Source organism: Chrysemys picta, chromosome 4, assembly GCF_011386835.1.
Source record: "Chrysemys picta bellii isolate R12L10 chromosome 4, ASM1138683v2, whole genome shotgun sequence".
Classification (NCBI taxonomy): domain Eukaryota; kingdom Metazoa; phylum Chordata; order Testudines; family Emydidae; genus Chrysemys; species Chrysemys picta.
Genome location: NC_088794.1, coordinates 43,282,586 through 43,305,204, shown reverse-complemented (window position 1 = coordinate 43,305,204; position 22,619 = coordinate 43,282,586). Strand labels below are relative to the sequence as shown.

The window sequence follows — 22,619 nt, the reverse complement described above, 5'->3', positions numbered from 1 at the left end:
CGTTCCCATGAACTTACCACTTGGCCTCTCATCTTCAGTGTATATGCGAGTGTGATACATGCCTGCTATGCTTGGAAAATAACATTTTTTATTACTGAATAGTTAGCTGAGAAATTATCACAATTATCAGTTTGTGCAAGGCCGTCCATCTGTGTTGTCAGAAAGCAAGAGTAAGAGTGGTTGGGAGCAGAGAGGAGATAAGAAAGGCTCAGAATAGCTAAAAGGGGGAGTTTAAATAAGGTCAGAACAGCTTAAGATGAGAAACCTAGTAATTACAAGGAAGTTTGTTTTTCAAAGATAATAAATAGCTAATTACAAAATCTGTTATCGATCTCACAGCTCTATTATGAAGCAAGTGAAAATTACTCAGCTATGGTTGTGTTAATGGGGTTATGGGGCCCAATATGAAAAGGTGGGTGAAAAACTTAAAATCCCAACCTGAAATCACTAATCTTTGTTTTAGGGAAGTGAGATGTCCCTTAGCATATGCTTTGGTCAGGGTCAGGGTGTGTGTGTGTGTGTGAGGGAAGGAGGGGGGAGGGCAGAAAGAAAATTTCTCAGATGACAGAAGCATCATGTTTCAAAAACAGAGAAATAAGAACGTGAAAACGAGTGCTCCTACCTTCCCTTTTCTGTCTAAAAAGCAACTGTCTTTGGTTTTAGGAAGCACTGGGCAAAATCCAAGAGATTACAGCCCTTTTCACTAACAGAAATGCTTTCCCTGTAAAAATGTGCCGTAGCTGTTTTATTAAATAGCACTGAAGTACTTTTGTTTTCCCCACAGACAAAGGGGCAAAACCTCCTAAAGTTATGGCATAGCACAAAAGAGACTTTATCTCCCTCTGCACAAAAGCAGTCCTTTATTAGGATCCCTGTAGCAAATTTATTTTTGTACAGGATTGTAGGTCTCTCTGCAGCAGTGCCTAATACTGTTTGCAATAAACGTTCTATGATATGTGCTGTAGAATTTATGATAAAATGTTGTAAAGTGTTGAAGCAAATTTCTTTCATATTTATAGTTAATTTTATTCAGTGTGTGTTTGAAGGAAAACCTTTTAAGAACACCAATAATGTGAGAAAGCTACAACAACTAAATTTATTGTTAAGAATCACATCACTGGTACTCCTGGGGGTTCCTCTTCATGGGAAGAAAGCTTAAACAACATTTTTTAACACATTGGAGTGCTTCCCAGAGATGTGATGGCCTACAGAGGCAGTGCAATACAAAACACATTGGAATAGTAGGTCAGTAAACAAGCTTTTTCAGAGGATGAACACAAATACATATAACTTTGTTTAATAAAAACAAATTATAGTTATCTTTTGTTCTGTAAGAGGTACATTATCTCTCTTTCCTGTTTCACCTGACTCAACTGGAGGTATTTGTTCCATCACCTGACTTAGTGGTTGGCTAGAAATAATAGGACAAAACAATCTACTATTGTTACATGAGACAACAACCTTTCATGTCCTTGAAGCTCACCATGACCTTTCATCTTTCCTATTCCCCAACGGTCTCTTATAACAACTAAAACTATACTCAGGCTGAATTCCAGATTGTCATAAAAAGTGCCCTGTCCTTTCAAAACAAAACCAATTTTTACACCAAGGTGGGGGAGAAACACAGGTCCATTGTTCCAGCACAGATGGAAGTTAGAGTTACTAAGGCAACAGCTCTAATCCTCCTTTTTACCACCTTTTTCACATCATTGGCCTATCAAGTGTGCTACCTTTTAACTCATAAGCTCAAAAGCTGGTAGTCTAACTGGCTGCCCTAATTAGCTACGATTTTCACAGTACAGACAACATGATGAGCTAATCGAAATTTGCAAAATAATGACGTACCTCCAGCAAATATTCCTCCTCCTGAGGCCCAGTCTTAGAATAACAATAATGAGACCATTATTAGAGGAGGGCATTAAAATGCTGCACTGCTGCTAAACAGAGAACTTAATTGTTCTGGTCTTGTCCATTGAATCAACAACCTATTGTTGTGGACTTGAAAAATAAAGGACTGGAGAATGGGTGCCATAATGATTGGTCTGTGCTGCCATACCAGCACTCTGAGAATTGTTTTCCTTTTGAAACTCTTGATGGACTAGTAGTTTTGTTTAAAAGTAATATAAAAGGCAATTGTCTGGATAAAAAGTCCTATTTATTGAAATCTTTAGAAGCAGTTGCATGGATTTGTTCGTGACCCCCGAGATAAAAACACAGGGACCATAATAATACTATTTGTAAAGGCCTGCTACCGCTGCCTACAGTAACACTAGATAACACAGTCTTGTCTAGCTGCTGCAAGAGGAAGGAAGGCATTTCCTTAGTAGACAGTAAGAATGACAAAAGGTCAAATATTGGACAGATCCAACTAATCTGTAAATGAGAAAATATTTTATTAAACAAAATATCAATTAGGGTTTCTGGTTTTAAGTTTAAATCAATAAATCTACATGGAAATCATGTGTAGCTCAAGTGTTGTTTTTTTTAATAACTATTGCAAATAACCAACTTCAGCTATTTTGAATTTGTTTCAACTCCTCCGTTGAGTGATGTCCCAAAGTTTGTGATTGGGAAGTCAAATAATATATCTAGAGATGTAGGCAACTGAAAAATGTGATTGGCAATTTACAGTTTTTCCTGTGTTTAAAGAGAGAGAATTCTTTGAATTGAAAATTGTAACTGGGAGGAAAAGTTTATTTAAAAATCTTAGGCATTTTTTGGTTTTAATTCTGCTTTGTAACTGATAAAACTCAAGTATGCAGTTTGAAAATGTCATAATTTGTATAAAATAAACACTGAGTTTCAGAGGAGAAAACAATAAAACCAGAAACCCTAGTTTTAAGCCATCAAAAAAATTGTCAAAATACATTGTTCTTAGTTCCATCAGTATAAAATGGCAATAAGCCCATGGGTTAGTCTAGATTTATGCTGGTAGAAATGAAATCAGAATCAGGTCCGACCATTTTTTTCTTTTTTTTTTCTTTTTTTTTTTTTTTTCTATTTTTAAGCAAATCTCTAAGTATAAATGGATCAGAAATAAGATAATACAACAGTGCAAACTGAGACTTGAAAGTTAATTCGAACAAGAAAAAACAGAAGTTAGTCCCCAAAGTGCTCCCACGGGTATTTTTGACATTGATTTCAGTGGCAGCAGATTCAGATCTTCACTTACTCTATTATAATCAACATTTTGTCGCCAATGTTAAAAAAAGAAAGAAAGAAAAAGTTAGAAGTTAAAGGTTAACTCACACTACATTTTTAACAGTACCCAGACAGGTTTACATGATGTAAAGGTGTCTTGCATAGAATCACAGTATATTTTCTCTAAAGTCAGGGGCTTTTCTTTTGTAAATTGAAAAATGCATAATATAAAGAAGTATTAAATTGTAAATAAGACCTCTTGCTTCATTCAATCCATGCTTTGCTTCATTTATCTTCATCTTGTTAGGCTAACTTAATTAACAATCTCAGTGTTGCACACTTTCTCTTTTCATTACATCAAATAATGGCCTGGATGTGGGAGGAAGCCCTCACCACAGGGATCTTGAAACACTACCTTGAGGAAGAGTTTCTTACATATGTATTGCTTTAGCAATATTAACTAGCTAGATGTATTAATCTTACAACATTTATTAAATGGGCTCTTCACTGCTTTAAAAGAATTACGCTCCAAATTCCTTTAACAAAAAAAAAAAAAACATTTCAGAAGCCTTTAATAGCCATTAAAAGAAAAAAAAGAGGCACCATAAATTCATAACTAGTTTTACTCAATGCTTTATTTAATATTAAAAACACAATTGCACTCGGTACAAACAGTTTGTACCCAATTATGTATACCACCCAAAACATAATAACGTGTCAAATTACTCAACCAAAGCTGTCATACCATTTGCCTGTGAATGTTCTGTATATAATTAATTGGATGATTGGAATGATTTCATTGGTGAATCTGGTTATTTTAATACTGTAATAGGGAGCACTGTGTTAAACTATACAACAAGTCTTCCTGCTTTAACCTACAATATTATGGCATCTGGAGCTATGCAAATGGACAAAACAGTAAAGCCTTTTTTAATCTTACCCTGATCAACCAGCCCTCTTTCTCCTAGTGTTTCTTATTTAATTAAAACAGACACTGACAGAAGGACATGGATTAGGACTGTAATGATGCATTTACTTAGATTAATCGGAGGCTCCTCTTGGAGTAATGGCTTAAACAAAGAACAAAAGGAAATTGTTATGAAACAGCCTTTTATCCCAGGCAAAGGTCACATTATGAGGTTTTTAATTTTGTCAGCCTCTGTTACACTGGGCCTTGCTACTGGAATGAGATTTTTTTTTCTCCCCAACGCCAGTTATTATAACACAGCCATTAAAGCTGCAAATTAAAATGTCTGATTTTAAAAAAGGTTGCTTAGCTTCAGAACCCTCTAATTAGCATGTTGTGCATTGTTGTGAAGGAAAGAAGCCTAAAATGCTAATGACCTGCTGCCAGGTGATCATACTGTTGCACAAAATAATAAGGATCCTTTCAAGTAATAATATTAACACTCAGCTCTTATGAATTATCCAACCTCAGGTCTGCTCTGCACCACATGTGCTTAAAGAAACAATGTGCCCAGCCAAAGATCTGAGTTCCACAGACAACACAACAGTGTTCCATATGAAAACTGGAGAGAAGTTTATATACACCAAGACATTATCAGGGGAGGGCAAAGCAGGGAAAGTCACCAGAAGCCAAGTGAAACTGGGGACAGGCACAGGGAAAAGCAAGGAATGGGAAATTCTCAGCCACGTACAAGGAAGATATTCCAGAGACAACTTCTCTTGAACTCACAAGCTAGCAAACAGACATGGCAACATGGGAGTTTTGTGAGGGAATTCTCCAGGTGAAGGAAGTTACCCTTGGAGTGAGTTTTCTGACAGTTTGTTTGTTGGGCTTGCTTGCTTGTTGTGTGCCTGCTTGATCGAAGTTTTAATGTGGTCTATTTGAGGGGACTGTATGCTGAGCCTAGCCACCTACTAGGCACGGTTGAGAGCTTCTTAACGAAGCTCTAGCCTACCATTCTTTGATCCTTAATCCCTTTAGCAGCCCTTGATGAGGGGGCAGGGATGTCTCAAGGAGATCAAGGGTTAAAAAAGCGAGCTTGTAACTGACCAGAAGAGCTAGTAACCAGGAGAAGAAAACAGGAGAGTTTTGCAAAGATGTTAGAAGAGGGAGCGTGAGAGCAAGATACACCGAATAAACATTTTCTAAACATAGGCCAATGAGACCCATGAAGAAAAAAAAAAAAAGAAAGAAACCCACAAACAAAGAACAAACAAACAAAACCCAAACCCTGCAAGAGTAAAAATAATGCAGGCAGAAGTCCAGCAGCAGAGTGGGGGCTATCCAGTTTATTGCACTGAATGCAGCTTGTATGATTACTTGCCTTGTAGGCAAGTGATGAGTCTATGCATTCTGTGCAAGCAGCTCATAGGGTGACCAGATAGTAGGTGTAAAAAATCGGAACAGGGAGTAGAGGGTAATAGGTGCCTATATAAGAAAAAGCCCCCAAAATCGGGACTGTCCCTATAAAATCAGGACATCTGGTCACTCTAGCAGCTCATGGCCTGCAGAGACCAAGTACGGGCTCTTGAGACCAGTGTGGCTGAAGTGCACAAGCTAAGGGAGACAGAAATATACATAGACAAGACTTTCTGAGACAAGTGGAGCACTTCCACCCGCAGTCTGTCAGCCTCTACGCTGTTGAGGAGGATGAAAGTCTCGAGGAGGGAGAACATCAAGCTGGAGCAAATGGAAATGATCCCATACTTGGGGCTCTCCTTCCAGAAGATGTATGGTATCCTCTCGCACTGAGGATACCCCTCCAGGAGAGGGAACCCCAGTTATTAGGAAAAGACAGGTAATGGTAATGGGGGATTTGATTATTAGAAATATTGATAGTTGGGTTTATCACTGGGAGAACTGCATGGTGAATTGCCTGCTGCATGCAAAGACTGTGGACCTTTCAAGACATCTAGATAGATATATGTGCAGTGCTAATGGTCATGGTACACGTAGGTACCAATGACACAGGCAAAGGTATCAGAGAGGTCCTGGAAGCCAAATTTAGGCTGCTAAGGAAGAGATTAAAGCCCAGGATCTCCATGGCAGCATTCTTTGAAATGCTTCTAGTTCTACATGCAAGGCCAGGAAGACAGGCAGAACTGCAGTGTCTCAATGCATGGATGAGTCGATGACGTTTAAAGGAGGAATTTAGGTTTACTAGGAACTGGAGAACCTTTTGAGAAAGGAAGAGCCTATACAGGAAGCATGGGCTCCACCTAAGCCAAAACAGAACCAGATTGCTGGTAAGTAAAATTAAAAAAGGTCAGAGGATTTTTTAAATGATGGGCTAGGGAAAAAAACAACAGGTACGGAGAAGCACACAGTTTGGACAGACACATGGGGGGAAATTTATTAAAGAAGACATTCTATATCCTAGTAAAAAGGAGAGGATAGAAGCTGATAAAGTATAGGTAGGAACTGAAGAGAAACACTCAAACAAAACAGAGTCCCATTCAATTACATCACATGAAGGCAAACAACTAAATATTGACAAATTTTATAAGTGCTTGTATACAAATACAGAAGTCTAAATGCTAAGATGGGTGAACTTGAATGCTTGGCATTAAATAAGGATATTGATTTAAGAGGCATTGCAGAAACTTGGTGGAACAATGATAATCAGTGGGACACAGTAATATTGAGGTACATAATGTATAGGAATGACAGAGTAGGTCGTGCTGATGGAGGAGTGGCACTATATGTGAAAGAAGGACATACAATCAAATATAGTAAAAATCTTAAATGAATCAAACAGAATCTCTATGGCTAAAAACTCAATGCTTGAATAATAAGAGTACAACAATAGGAATATACTCCTGACCAGGATGGTAATGGTGATTGTGAAATGTTCAGGGAGATTAGAGAGGCTACAAAAAACAGAAAACCGAACCGTAATGGGGATTACAACTATCGCCGTATTGACTGGAAACTTGGCCCCTCAGGATGGGATGCAGAAATAAAACTTCTAGAAACCATTAATGATGGCTTCTTGGAGCAGCAAGTTCTGGAACCCACAATTCTTGATTTAGTCCTAAATGGTGCACAGGATTTGGTCCAAGAGCCGAATGTAGCTGAACCACTCGGTAACAGTGACCACAATGTAATTAAATGTAACATCACTGGGGGAGGTGGGGGAAAGGGAATACCAAAGAAAGCTACCACAGTAGCATTTCGCTTCAAAAAGGGGAACGTCACAAAAATGAGGAGGCTAGTTAAACAGAAATTAAAAGGAACAGTCACAAGGCAATGGCTACAAGCTGCATGGAAACTTTTCAAAAACACCATAATAGAGGGTCAAACTATACATACACCCCAGATTTAAAAAAATAGTAAAAGGACCAAAAAATGCCACTATGGCTAAAGAGAAGAGTAAAAGAGGCAGTTCTAGTCATCTGCATCTCAAAAAACATATATTAGAATTGGAAAAGGTAGTACCAAGAAAAGCAACAAAAATGATTAAGGGTATGGAACAGCTTCCATATGAGGAGAGATTAAAAAGACTGGAACTGTTCAACTTGGAAAAGAGATGATTAAGGGACTACAAAATCATGAATGGTATGGAGAAAAGGTGTTATTTACCCCTACCTATAACAAAAGAAGCAGGGGGTCACCTAATTAAATTAATAGGCAGCAGGTTTAAAACAAACACAAGGAAGTAGTTCTTCACACAACATACAGTCAATCTGTAGAACTTGTTACGAGGGGATGTTGTGAAGGTCAAAAGTATAACTGGGTTCAAAAAAAGAATTAGAGAAGTTCGTGGAGGACAGCTCCATCAATGGCTATTAGCCAAGATTGTCAAAGATGCAACCCCATGCTCTGGGTGTCCTTAAACTTCTGACTGCTAGAAGCTGGGATTGGACAACAGGGGATGGATCCCTTGATAAATTGCCCTGTTCTGTTCACTTTGTCTGAAGCATCTGGCACCAGACACTGTCAAAAGACAGGATATGGGCTAGATAGGCCATTAGTCTGAACCAAAATGGCCATTCTTACAATATAAATATTCTAAACTTCAACCCCAGTCAGGGTCTAGAGAGTCCTGTTTATAGGCTTTGTTCACCTGGAGTCAAGACTTCATCCAAAAAGATCCCAAGATCCAAGTACAGGTACATTTTATCACTGTATTATCAGCCCTTTTATTTACAATTCAGCATAAGGAGAGGCATCTTAACACCAGAAGATTCAACCAGTGTTGACAAGTCTCATAATTTTATTGCAAGTCTTGTGAAATTTTCTTAAAGCTCCAGCTCCAGGAAATATTTAAATAAGTGAGAATCTCAGCGGTTTCGTTTTTTTCCAATAGCTCTCACGATTGCAGAGAAAAGTTTGAAAATGTGACCCAAGTGCACCCTAAGACTCAGAAACAAGAAAAAAAGAACATGATTTTTAATGTTATGATTTTTATACCAATCCAATGATTCATTGGGGCCCATTCATGATTTTGAATGTTTGGGATTAGCAATATTTCTCACCGCACATAGAAAACAGAAAAAAGAAAAACAGCTAATTATACAATGACAAAAACGTATCTAAACTTAAGGACATTTTCATTTCATTTATAAAAACCTTAAAGGAGTGCAGAGCTGGGATCAAATCCAAGCCTTATCTGCTACACAGAGACATCAGCAACTGGGTTCCACAAACATATCCATAAATTCTCAGTTCCTCTCTACTGTGTTTCTAAAGTGATAAACAGGGAAACAACCCCTCACCAGGGATAGAATTCATGGTTCTGGCATACAGGACAGGGTATGATATACAGGGGAGGACCATTGCACTAGACAGCGTGACCACAGTTGATAGCATTACATCAGGCAACATGTAGTGAAATTCCCAGATCTGGCATAATCCTGCGTGTCAACAAATCTCTGGTGTGGCCCCACAGGCAGGGCCAGGTAGGCTCACAGTGAGCACCCCTTCACATGTCAATGGAGAATTCGAGTGCACAGTGTGCTGTGGTGGTCTTGTCCATCCTGGCAACATGGTCAAAAAGGATGCAACACCATTTTGAACATGAGCAATTGAGAGAAGGCCAGATCTCTGCAAGATTGTGACATTTCTCACAAAGTCAAACCTCTTTGTGCTCAGGATTTGGTGCTGACAGTGCATATGGAATGTCTCTAGCCACTTCAAGTCTGCCTGTAAGAGGATCCAGGTTTCTGACCCATATAGCAATATAAGTAGTACATAGGTTTGATAGATCAGGAAGTCTCAGCACAAAGACATTTTTTGCATCGCCAAGTGAGATGTGGACTTATGCAGGAGGCAGGGAGACCTATTGGACACAAAATGTCCAGTTTCCTGCAACTGTTTGATCTCTGCTTGCAGCCTAAGTAGATGAACTCATCAACACCCTCCACAGTACTTGACCCATCTGCACTGGGGTTCTGGTGGCCCAGTCTCAAGGTTCTGGACCTTGGTCATCTGCCATGAGATATTCAACCCCATAGTGGAGTGGGAGTTTTGAAGACCCTGGAGGAGCAGGCTGAAATTCTCTCAATTCTCCACAAGCAAGGCAGTATCATTAGTGTAGTCTTGGTTGATGAACTCTTCTTGATCAACTTTGATTCCACCGTATGGAGCAGTAAATCCTAACACCCAGTTCACAGCTTGAGAGAATAGTGCTGGAGTGAGAATGCATTCCTGTCTTACACCTGAGGTTGCACAGAAATGTGGCAAAAGCCATGAACCAACATACACTATCTCACACACCAGATTTAGTAGAACATCTGGAAAGCCAACTCCATTCACCGTCAACCAAATCAAAAGCTGCTTTGAAGTCAATATATGCCATGTGAAGTGGGCAGTTAGATTCTTGGTGCAGCTCAGCGAGAAGCATCCATAGTCCACTGCCCAACAATGAAGCCTGATTGCTGTGGACAATGATGTCTGCTAAGGAGTGAAGACCTTTACAGGGATTTATTCCAGACTGGCCTGTATGTCACACTTAGTGTGAGATCCTTTGCTCTTATACAGGGACACTATGATGCTGTCTTTCCATTCTACTGGTACTTTGCCTGATGCCCATACATTTAAGAACAGTTGATGCTATCCAGTGCTCACAGGCTCTAAGGCATTTTTTAGCAGCTCGGGAGCAATAATATCATGTCCAGCAGCATGTGCATTCTGCAACGTTTAGATAGCCTTTCATACTTCTTCAAGTTATGAAGAATCAGTATTTGTCCCTGGTTCTGTAGCTGTGTGGTTTGCCAAGTCACAGAACTCTGGACAGTCTTCAGCAGGTGCATGGTTCAGCACACTTTCATAATGTGTTTTCCATCTGTCCAGGACTGTGTCCATCAATGGGCAGTGAGAGCCATCTGGTTTTGTAATGGACATGTTAAAAGTTTGTTTATAGCTGCCACCCAGGAGATGCAGATTGTTTACTTTTGGTTGTCTTCTGCTTCATCATCCAGGAAGTTGATGTAGATCTCTTGGTCACATTGTGTCACCGGCTAGAAAATGCCTTTCAGCTGTTTATGTTCTTGCACATCTCACTGCTTACATGCTTTTGCTTCCTTCCCCCCCCCCCCCCCCACTAATATATCAATTATAATGATATAATGGAAAGTGGTAAATCTCTGACATCTCACAGGTAGTGGCAGGAAGGGTCCTCTCCAAGAGAACAACAGCCAGGGTGACTTCTGCATGGCCCCAAACAGTGTTCCTTGCTGACAACATTGAAGGGGTGCTGTCAGCCAGGCCACCTAGATGGAGCTCACTGGGCCAAAGAACATTCCACAACCATCAAGAGGAAGAGGAAATAACGTCCCAATGATTCCCCATTCCCCAACACAATACAGGGATCATGGGCCAACTGTTCCTTCAAGCAGAGCTGCATAGGCATTACAACATCCCCTGAAGGTGACAGTGAGTGGAAAGAGAACGTGAGGATCTGATTATGGCAGCATGGGGCTGGATGTCAGCTCATTTGCATGAGTTTCCCATCCTCCAAGCAGTTCTGCATCACCTTGCTGCCAAGTGCAGGCAAATTCCATCCCCTTTAGCACCATGGGCCTGACCAGCCCCAAGGTTCAATCAGCCTGGCGTGTAAGCCAGATTAGGTGACAGTAGCGGTATATCTACACTCTGTTTTAAAACCCACAGAAGCACGTCTCGGAGTGTGGGTCTACTGACTCGGGCTCGCACTATGATGCTAAACACAGCTGTGCAGACATTTTGGCTCAGGCTGGGGGTCAATTTATGAATTTGTCAGGGTGACAGATTTTAAAGCTAAAATCTAAAAAACTAAATTAATTCATAAATTGACCCCCTTTCATGTTTACTTCAGGCTCTGAATACCCTCCTCCCCTCCCCCCAGCCCAAGCCTGAATGTCTATACAATTGGTTTTTGGGCCATAGAGCAAGCCCTGTGAGCCTGAGTCTGTGTCTGTAGACCTGGGCTCTGAGACTTGCAGCTGTAAGTTTTAAAAATGCAGTGTGTATATACCCTAAGAGATACTGCACCTCTCAGTTCTATTGTAACACAGGGATTTTGAAGTTCAAATGAACCCAAAAACCTTCTGTTATGTTCCAAACCATAAACTGGCTATATCTAAAACCCCAAGCCATGTGAGTCAAGGGTTTGGATTTCTGTATTTTAGTAAGTAAGGGTAAGATTCTGTCCTCCCCTGCTAATTCTGAATAGTACCTTACTCAGTCAACAGTCCCACTATGGGTAGGAGTGTCACAGTGTGGCCCTGAAGGAATATTTACATAGCTACATGTAAGTCACTGAAATGTAAGTCACTGTACACCCAGTGAAAAACAGAATTTGAGAAAAGTGATATTTGGCCTGATCCTTCAAAGCCTCCCCTTGTGAAACTCTCATTGCCTCCATTTGCAATTCTGCACACAGCACATTTTAAAGACACTGTGTAATATTTGCAATTTTATTATATATGTATTTATAAGCACAATCCACATACGTTGGGATAAATTGGCCTCCAGAAGGTATATTTGTTGCTTAATGTTGAAGTACATACCATTGCCTTTTTAGTGAGTGAGGTAAAATTTGCATCAGCCTCCTACACACAGTGTGAGTATGTGCTTTAAGATCAGAGCTGCTTAGATAATAAATTATCTGCATCATTTAACAGCTATTGGATAGAAGGCTATCCAGGTAAAATCTTAATCCACACACCACTAAAACAATCAGTTCCTGTGTGGCTACAATACTTGGTGTCCTGTGGCTTCTACTGAATATCTGTATATTACATTAGTACTATATTAGCGTACATAGCAGAGAAACAGCAATTTAAGACTTCAGCATAGCAATCTGGCTGTTCAGGCTGGCACAGCAGCAGTTAGTAGCATGGCACATTGGAAACACTAGCTAAGCAGTTGTGTAGAATCAGGAATCATGCTGGTGTGGTGCAGGACAAGGCATTGAATGGGATCTGGTACATTAACAGCTCAATTGTGCCATTAGGGTGCAGCTCTGAGTAAGTATGGTGCAGAGTCACACTGGCCTATGGAGCGCTGGTGGCTAATACGAAGGGAAAATGGGGACCACAGCTTCACCTTCTTCCTACCCTCCTTTGAACACACAGTCCTTGCCCACCCACAGAAGGTCCAGTCACTATCTAGCTCTAAATATTGCACGTTGGACCAATCAATTAAATTGGAGTATAAAAACAGATATACAATGCTAGAAAAAAGTAATAAAAGATGACAAAGATACATCAGGGAACTAGGACGTTAAGAGGTTCCCCCTGCAAAGATACCATTCTTATAGCTCAGAAGAAAACACAGAAAAAAAGCTCTCAAATATATAGTTGCAGTTTTAGGATTTATAAAGCTGTTCTTCCATGGATACTAATTGAAACCAAATGTACATTCTGGGTCAAATCATGTCATCAATGGAATTTCTTCCATGAAAATTTAAGCAGGAGAAGGGGAGAAATAGGCTCCTTTTAAAATATGCTTTTATGCAAATACAGTGTCCACAGATTTTTCAGCATGCCTCTCCCCAGTCACTGTGCCCCATCCATAAGATTTATGTCAGTGTCCAGTAGTTTCAGAATGGGAAGCAGTGCCCCTATACCTATCACTGTAATATCGGCATACTTCACAATCATTATTGAATTTATTCTCACCCTCCTATAAGGTAGGGAAGTATTATCATCATCCCTTATGTCACAGATGGGGAATTGAGGCACAAAGAGATTAAAGCATTTGCCCAATGTCACACAGGACGCTTGTGTGGTACTGGGGACTGTGCCTTCATGTCTGAGCTTTCCAGAGAGAGTCTGGATAGGCCGCACGGAAGCTCTTCTTATGCACAGCCAAGAGGAACAGGCCACAGAATAAAGCAGAGATCTTGCAAGTATCTTAAGCACTGAGTGATCACTGAACACCACATCACAGAAACTGAACTTAAACCACCACAAACCCATCCTTCCTTTCTGTAAGCAGATGCCCGCAGCTGAGTGAGCACTAGTGAGCCCCCCCCCAAAAAGCAAAAAAAACCACCACAGTTGCTTGCACCCCAGCAGTTCAACTCTTTTCCACAGAAATGGCCATTAACCAGATAGTTCCAGAATGGACAAAAAGATCCATTTTATTTGCTACAACACAAATTATTTAACCACATTAATTACTACTACACAGTCACTATTGCATGAGCCTCTTTATCTCAGATTTAACAACTAGATCTGGGTCTCCATCTTCCCAAGCTATAAATCAGGAGTGGTGCTATTCTATGGACACTAATATAGCCACAAAGCTTCACTGGCCGATTCTACTGCTTTGCCGTACCTTATCCCCATCCTTTCTGAACAGCCTTGTGTATCCTGCATCCCTGCTCCTTGCATCCTGTTCCACCCAGCACAGCACAGCCAAGCCACACTGGTACCATTTGATGCATGGCCTTTCACATCTGTCACAATGAGAGGAAGCAAGAGTTGCCCCATTTTTGGATTTTCCACTTTTTGGATTTTCAAAAGACTGATTTTGGGTAGTCCTTTCTCAGCCCAAGAAATCAGGTCACTCATGTATTTTCTTAAAAGCCACTTACTAGATTAGCATAGTTACCAATAGATATTCTTACTACCATGTAACCACTCCTTTTGCAATGCCAGCTACTCTGTCTTGTTTCAAAAGTTCATTCACATCTGGTTTGAAACATACTGTACTAAATACTTAGCCCTCAAATCCCTTATAAATTACTTATTTGGTTCTGTAACTGTTTCTCATATAAATGGATAAAAGCACTTTTGACTTAAGTTCCTGAAATTCCTTTAGCAATGGTACTCTTCAAATTTTCAGAACTGTCAAATTTTCTTTTTCAATCATTAAGATAACAATAGATATATGTTAGATGAAAAATCACAGAAGCATTTGACTCAGTATATCTACGTGTCATCACTGACTTTTATAAATACCACTGCCCTGTTTTTGCATAAGACGATTTTGGAATATACTATTGACTTTTGCAATTTATCACTGAATTAATCATGTCACCTTCATTGTGTGGGCCAGAAATTAAGTTGATGAATGAATATTATTTGCAATACCAAAACTATTGTTATATTCTTAGATATAGATATTTACCCAATGAGCACTTCATTCCAATGGATACTGGTATTTTGCTACCATGTGTTTGTGCACCAACATTTACAAATTGTGTGAAAATTTCACATTGATTCATGTAGTTAGGCAAAATTTGCTCGATTTCAACTTTATTTACAAGCTAAAATGCAGTTCAGTTTCACTAACCTAGGGAAGAGTGAAACCGGGCCAAAAATTTTGAAGGCTGGTGAGGGATCTAACGTTGTTGGTGGAAACCAAGTGAAATTAGCCCAGGTAGAGTTTTGCATTTACATTTTGGTTCCAGTCCAACCTGAAACCTAAACACTTCCAAACTGAAGACAACTACATTTTGACATATCATATGGAGATGATATCCATGTGAAATTGTAGAGCCATGTGATAAATTAATTTACCATGCACTGTTGACCTTCTCCTTCCACTAATACAATTTTCCCAGGCCCTGTGGTTTAGTATCTAGAGCACTAGACTAAAACTCAGGAGACTTAGGTTCTATCCCTCGGTCTGCTATTGGGTGACCTGGGGGCAGGTCACTTCCCCACTCTATGCCTCAGTTTCCTCGTTTGTAAAATAGTGACTTTCTTTATAAAGCACTTTGAGATCTATTGAAGAAAAGCTCTGTGGAAGAGGAAGGTATTATTATCCCATGGCCCTAAGCAGCTTCAAACAGCCACCATTTTAAAAGTGAATCTTCAAGAGACGTGTTTCACCTTCTCCCTCCATTATACATCTCTATATCCAATCAGCCAGTCGCACTAGTAAATTCTACTATGACTTTAATTGTCAAATTAATCAAGTTAGTACGCTGAGTGCATTCTTGTTTACAAGCTACATCCTGTCCACTTCATTCTTAGGTTCAGTCTGAAACCAAACTCCAGCTGCAAATAGCTTCCGAACTGACAAGGCTTGTTTTGGAACCTTGCCATACAGAAGGTTTATGACCTTAAAGGTGCCCTAACCACACACTTTCACCACTGTTCTTAAAGCTTCATACACCACACATCCACACGCTGAACTTCCCCTCTGAAACTGCAACTGCCCAAGGCTCACAACTGGCAAAATTAATCCTGGGGCAGTGGCAGGTTGTTGTTTTTTTTTTTTTTTTTTTACACAGAAAAAATATGACTTTAAATCACACAGCCCTAGAAATGGAAGCTATATCTTACTGGAAAGAGGATATTCCCAGCTTCCCGGGAGGACACAGCATTGATTTGTAACCCTGGAAGGACCTGAAATATCGGACTTACAATTATTTTAGGTCATAGTTAGAGGTTTTCATGGCTCTTTCTGAGGCCTGTAAAGATAGACTTATAGTAACTATAGTAAAGGTGTCTATGTGTATGCAAAATAGTATGTCCCACTCACAATTTAAGAACATTGCTAAAATAGTTTTAATTTTTCACTCAGTATGTGGTATATACAGAATACATGATAATACAGTGTGGTTGTAAAACCATTACTGGTACTCATATGGGATGTCCTGCATAATGCATTTGTGTCTTCAACACCTGTGAGGAATGTGATCACCCCAAACAGCTGCTGCTAAGACATTCATTACTATGCCATGTTGTGCACCATGATTTACATCATACATTTACATACACACAGGCACCTTTTTTTAGCATTTTTATTTTTTCAATCTTTTCTTTAAAGTCCCTCTCCTACAGTAGGGAAATATGAGCTGTGCCTATGAGGTCTTTCATTTTTGGCCTCTCTTTCTATGGGAGACAGAAGTAGGGTCTGGTCAAAAACGAGACCTGGCAACCCTAAATGGCACCCAAACCAAAAGTCCAGTTACCACGGGGCGGGGGGAGGTGCCAGGTCATTAACCCACGCCAGCCCCAGCTCAGCCGGAGCCACTTCCTGTCTGCAGACAGGCTCCTTGAGACAATCCAGTGAGTGATGGGGGCGGGGGAAGAGGAACAAGCAATGGGGGTATGATCCGGGGGGAAGAGGCAGGGCCTTGGAGGGAAGAAGTGGAGCAGAGGCAGCGCCTTGGGGATTCCGTTACCTGCAATTAGAAAAGTGGCAACCCTAGGCTGAAGATAAGGCTGAATGAGACAGACTTTCACCCTAGAAAGAGGCCACCTCAAGTCTCTCCTTTTCAGGCAGCAGAGGAGAAATGTTCAAGCCACATCAGTCCTCTTTTTGCCTTGCCTCTTCACAGGAATAAAGGAGTGAGACTTTGGTCAGAGAGATCCTGCCTTCAGTGGTGATGTAACAATTTTTATAGTGGAGGTGATGAAGGTAGAAACCATGTATTTGGGTTTTTATTACTACTTCAAGCCAGGTGGTGCGGCAGCCCCCTTCCTGTATCCCTAGTTCCAGCACCTACAGCTGCCAGAACCTGTGGTCAAGTGAGGAGGCTTCTCCAAGGATATACAGATTATGAAGTCTGCGTGTATCCCAGAGGGACAGCCATGAACGGAAGTCTTTCTCAGACAAGGGGGAACACATGAGGAAGGAGTTATAGGCCTTTGCACAAGTGTGTGCAGGATGGAGGTGGATGTCTCAGGTATGTGGAACAGATATCTCAGGCATGGGGAGACAATGCATGTCTCCATTGGAGAGGAGCATAACAAAAGAGGATCCTAGTGAATGAGCTCAAGAAGGAGTCTCTGCAAGCTACCAGCAACCTCTTCCAAACATCCTCATATAGCAGAGTCTGGTGGTGCATGCTCCCTTCCGTGGATCTTTTTCGTATTAGGTTTAGATTAATAAATAGATATCAGAGATCAAACAGTTAAATTGAGGCATTTTCAACGAATATTGAAAAATAAATATACAATTTATACAACCTGGCACCCCTTGCTGTAATGAAATGCAATATCAGCCCTCACTTACGGAAATATTTGTGTTGCCATGCAGCTAAACAAACGCTTTCTTCATTTTCTTTTAAAACAGCCTCCCACCCATGTTTCTCTAAACAGTTGCAATCAGTACAGCTGAACAACATATACAATCTGGGCAGTTAAGTCTCTGACTGCCCACTAAAAGGGTCCTGTTCTTATTTCATCAGCTAAAATATATGGAGAAAATAACGGGACTACCAAAATTAAGAGCACAACTGAAAGGAATTCTATATTTGCACTTTCCAGAATAAATCACAGCATAGGAGTGGAATACAGCAAGATAATAGTATTAACATAGTCATGTACATAAGGGCAAGGTAACCTTTTTATTTCTCTTTGCACATTGCTATTCTTAATACTACTATGTGCTCTCTCTCCTTTATTTTTTTCTTGTAGATTCTTTATATAAATTATGATGAACTCACAAGTATTATCATCAAATTTATGGCGTTATGTTTGCTACACTGCATATTACAGTCTCCTAGTTGTTTGCCCTGGAGTATCAAAGATTTGCATAGCGTTTAAATGTGTGAGATCTATACAAACTATAGTTAAAATACTATTACAGTTATATGTTTTTCTATCTGAACTAGTAAAAAAAATAATTTTGTATTCTTCTTTAGGGCAGCATTTTATTACAATTAAATTAAAAGGCTTAGCTCTGCTACTTCTTTGAAAAGAATCATGACCAAAAAGGCACAATTTTAGGCAATATAACTAAAAAGATAAAGGAAATCGGTCTATTTCCATTCGAGGCAATATCAAAACCAAATATATCTTTTTGATATTTAAAATCTGAACGGTTTTCCCTTTAAAATTCTTTCATCTGTGTGCACAATTTAGACAAGTGCTTTGACAGAGAAAAGACTGAAGCGCCTGCCTTTAATCCTGAGGTTTTTTAAATTCATTATACTCTCCTCCCTCATTCACTGTTGACCACCACTGCAGTACCATATCTCCAGCTGTGAATTAGAACATACAGCTACTCTGAAGCCAAAACAAGTGGTGCTGATTTAAAAACAAGGAACAGTGTAAATGGGAAGAGACTTGAGTTTCCATTCCCTTTGAGTTTTAGTGCCACCTCTGTAATATAGTACATGCCTCAGCAACCTGGATGAGATGACAAAGAAAAAACTGTGACAAACAGGACTATGGAAAATTTATCAAAACTTTAAAATGTGAAGTAGTCTAACATCGCTCGGGGGGAAAATATACCTCTTTTTTAGACCATGACTTATAGAATTATTTATTGTATTAGTATTTTGCAAACTGTTCAATAGATTCTTGACAGTTCTGTTCTACAGCTCAGCTGTTGAAATTCTACATTCCTGACATTACTGTGTGCTTCCCTCAGTGAAAAACTAGAGCATACTAGAAACAAAAGCAACAACAAAAAATAGAAATAACCCTCCAAGCCAAAGGTCCAAAGTTGCCTAAAATTGTGATTAACAATTACAAAAAGAGATTTTTAAAAAGAAGTTTTAATTTTTTTTCAATAATAGTCTGGAATACACATTTTCTTTTGGTGAGTGCTGGAAAACCAAATGAAGACTGTCAACCTGAGACAACAGGAGCTGAATACAATTTCCACAAGAGAGCCTAAAAATTAGTAAAAATTTGTATTTTTTCTATTCTCATAAAAATCTCAGTGCTTAAACTGACCTTTTTGAAAAGGAGTTATTTCTGTGGAGGAGAGCAAGCAGTCATCGAAACTTCAAAGTGCCAATCAAATTTAAATGTGCTTCTTAACAGACCTTTTTGTTGGTGGGGGCAATACAACAGTCCAAAAAGCTACTATAGATGTGTACTTCATAACAATTTCCAGAGCAAACTTTTAAAAAAAAATATGTGGCTTTTAAAGTTTATGTTAATATTGCCTCAAACCTGCAAGATTTCAACATTCTCTTGGTAATTGCCAAATGGTTTTGTATTAGTCTATGCTTGTCAGTTTTAGGATGTCACCAAAAAAAAGTAGATTTTCCTTCCATTTCAATCAAAATAGCAGTATTCTAGGTCCAGTTGGTTAATAATATAGTCACAAAAAAGCTCTAAATTAATTTTTAAATTTAGTCTTCTATAGTCTTCTGTTTCTACTACAAAATGTACTTTATCTCATGTTGATTTTCATATAATATAAAGCAAGAAAATGCAACTACTCATTAATGTATCAATTATTGTATTACTATTATACTTATCCCAGTAACATGTACCTACACAAGTTTTATCTATCAAGACAACCATAAGCAAAAGAGACAAGTTAGTCCAAGGACATGATGTCTTTCAGGCTCTATAGCACTTAGCAGGTTACTGGGCCTCCAAGGCCTAACAGATTTAACCAAGACTTTTCACACAATCAGGTAAAGAATGCTAGGCTAGTCAGCAGATGTCCCATTCAGATAACAAAGAGAGTATTTTAGTGACAATGTGAGAAAAACAGTAAAAATAGTAAAAAAAAAAAAAAAAAAAAAAAAAAAAAGCCACTCAACCGTGTCTTTTTTTCTCTCTGCTAAGAACTAGCCACAAGAGTTGGACTATGACATTCACTGTAGTCCTCAGTAAATGTGAAGTCAATCTTACATGTTTTACCAGAAAAGTCCCAAATAAAATACTTATAAGAAATCACTACATCATTGTTAGACAAGAAGACATGTCTGAACTCCAAAAGAATTAGGACAAACACACTGTTGATATACAAGTCTCATAAGTATAAAGAAAAAGATTATTGTTCTGCACATTAAATGGACAGATTGTATAGCATTGCTGGGTAATTTATCTGCAATTTTATTTTAACATAAATTAAGCATTAAGCATGGTCCAATTTTATTGAGTTAGAAGATACAGAAAATCTGCCAACAAGAGATGGTTATTAATATTCCAGACAGTCTGAAATGACTGTGTTCAGTTCCACTCCAATGAAGAGGTGAAAGTGCTGTAGTGTGAACAAAGCCAGTTTTTAGCATTTGTTAAGGTTACTTCAGTTCCTTCAAGTGGTCCTTCTTAGAGTCCATTACCACAGCTAAATATGCTCAGCAAACCATAATAATGATGGAGATAGCCCTAGAATACTGTCTAAAGAAACCAGTTTGGGGTGTGGTTTTGAATTTGAATCAGGGAAAAGATGACTCCACAACCCATGCTCTTACTCTTCTCTGAGGCCAAGTTTAAATAAAGAAGAATAGTTTTCAGTTATCTTGAACCACATTTCAATGGCAAGGGAACTGTGAATGAAAGGAGTTTACAAAGAGGACTGTTAAACATTATAGTATAATCACTGTTTGAATTAGTCATAGCCAGTTTAGACACTGTCCAACCCACTTTCCAATCATCTGCAACAAATGTGCTCCATTAAAACAGAACCACATGGAAAACAAGCTAGCAATTAACACAGCTTCTATGCCTACCTCTGTACAGCACAGATCTCAAACTTTTAGTGAAACTGACTGCTGAATTACTTCCATACAGATGCTGTTTAGACCTTGGCAACAGACATTTACCCTCACTCCCTACAATATGTCATCCTACGATACTGCTATATCATCAAAATAAGCATGAAAAAGTCACCCACAATTTAGCCGCTCATTGTGGTTTACTTCCTCTATTAATGCAAATATTTGAAGATCTGAGTATAAGCGACTTTGTCAAAGACAGCATAATATGTTACTTAGCAGTCAATATCAAAACTAATAGTTGATGTAGGCCAAATAAAATTCATCTAATTACTAATTAGTAGACATCTTGCATTGTTTAACAAAATTGTTTTAGGCTTTAGCAGCTTTCTGCTGTCCCAGGCTATTACTTGTCCCTAGAGATCTAGCACTTAAGGCAACTTTGTGCTCTGTCATTTACAAATAAAAAAGGGGAGGAGACTGGCAGGGGACAATGACAAGTAAATAGTCGCTAAATTTAGATTTTTGACACGTTTACAACCCCCCACCCTAAAATGCCATTACCAATAGAAATGTTTTCACCAAAATTATTTTAAATAAAATCATAAGACTTGGTTTTGGGGGCATTTAAACATTTGTCTGAAGTGTTGGAAGTCGAAACACAATGCCATTGTGCTAGTGCATGAGAACCAATGCCCTAAACCAGGGGTCGGCAACGTTCGGCACGCAGCTCGCCAGGGTAAGCACCCTAGCAGGCCGGGCCAGTTTATTTACCTGCTCACGTGGCAGGTTCAGCTGATCGTGGCCCCCACTGACCGCGGTTCACCGTCCTGGGCCAATAGGGGTGGCAGGAAGCAGCGGCCAGCACATCCTTCGGCCCGTGCCACTTCCCGCCGCCCCCATTGGCCTGGGACGGTGAACCGCGGCGAGTGGGAGCCGCGATCGGCCGAACCTGCCGCATCAGCAGGTAAATAAATTGGCCCGGCCCGTTAGGGTGCTTACCCTGGCGATCCGCGTGCCGAACGTTGCCGACCCCTGCCCTAAACCAACAGGAAGGAAGGAGTAGAGTCAATGCTATCTTAATTCACTTAAGTTAGCTTGCACTCCCTTCCATACCTAATGCCTTCTGGCAAAGTTCTGTGAGTTTGCGAGGGTGAAACCAGGGAAGAGACGCACTCTATGAAATGTTCCCCTCAACACTCCACGCATTTTAAAAGCAGCATAAAACTCCCAGAGGGTCCCCACCACAGCTGTGGAGGAGGCATCCAACAGCCGCCAAACTCTCAAGGAAGGGAAAGCCACAATAAAGTGTAGAAGGCCTAAGATTTGGGAGCAAAGTTTCCCCCACATCATATGTTTTTACACATTTAGAGGGCCACGATCTTTGACACTGTGTCACCCCAAAACACCTGTCCCCCATGAGGGGACAATCAAGAGGAAAGTTTTCAAAGTAAACTTCACATTCTTTCCTGGGCTCTTCCTTGTCCTTAAAGGTCTTGCCACAGAAGGGAGCAATATAGCCCTATGGCAATATCCAATACTCTATATGGATGAAGTAATACAACAATATGTTTGTATATCTGTGTGAACCATTACAGTTGCCACATATTTTGTTGTAAGCGTTGTCAACTTTGGAGATTTTACAGCGGGTCTTATTATTTGCTGGGGGCGGGATTCCAAGTTTTAGCTCCTGGAATCATGGGATTCCATTCATCT

The 22,619-nt window shown here is 39.7% G+C and overlaps 1 protein-coding gene across 44 annotated transcripts in view; it reads right to left on the bottom strand.

The window, feature by feature from the left end:
* SOX6 (SRY-box transcription factor 6) overlaps positions 1 to 22,619 on the bottom strand; it is a 456,705-nt gene that overhangs the window by 316,449 nt on the left and 117,637 nt on the right. Inside the window, exon 1 of one of the 44 annotated variants that reach the window (XM_065594796.1) lies at positions 18 to 21,561. The exons of 40 other annotated variants lie outside the window; for them this stretch is intronic. The gene's annotated coding sequence lies outside the window, so the exon portion shown is untranslated. Of the gene's footprint in view, positions 1 to 17; positions 21,562 to 22,619 lie in introns of those variants that run through there. 3 more of the 44 variants (XM_065594771.1, XM_065594800.1, XM_065594782.1) reach the window with 3 other exon arrangements.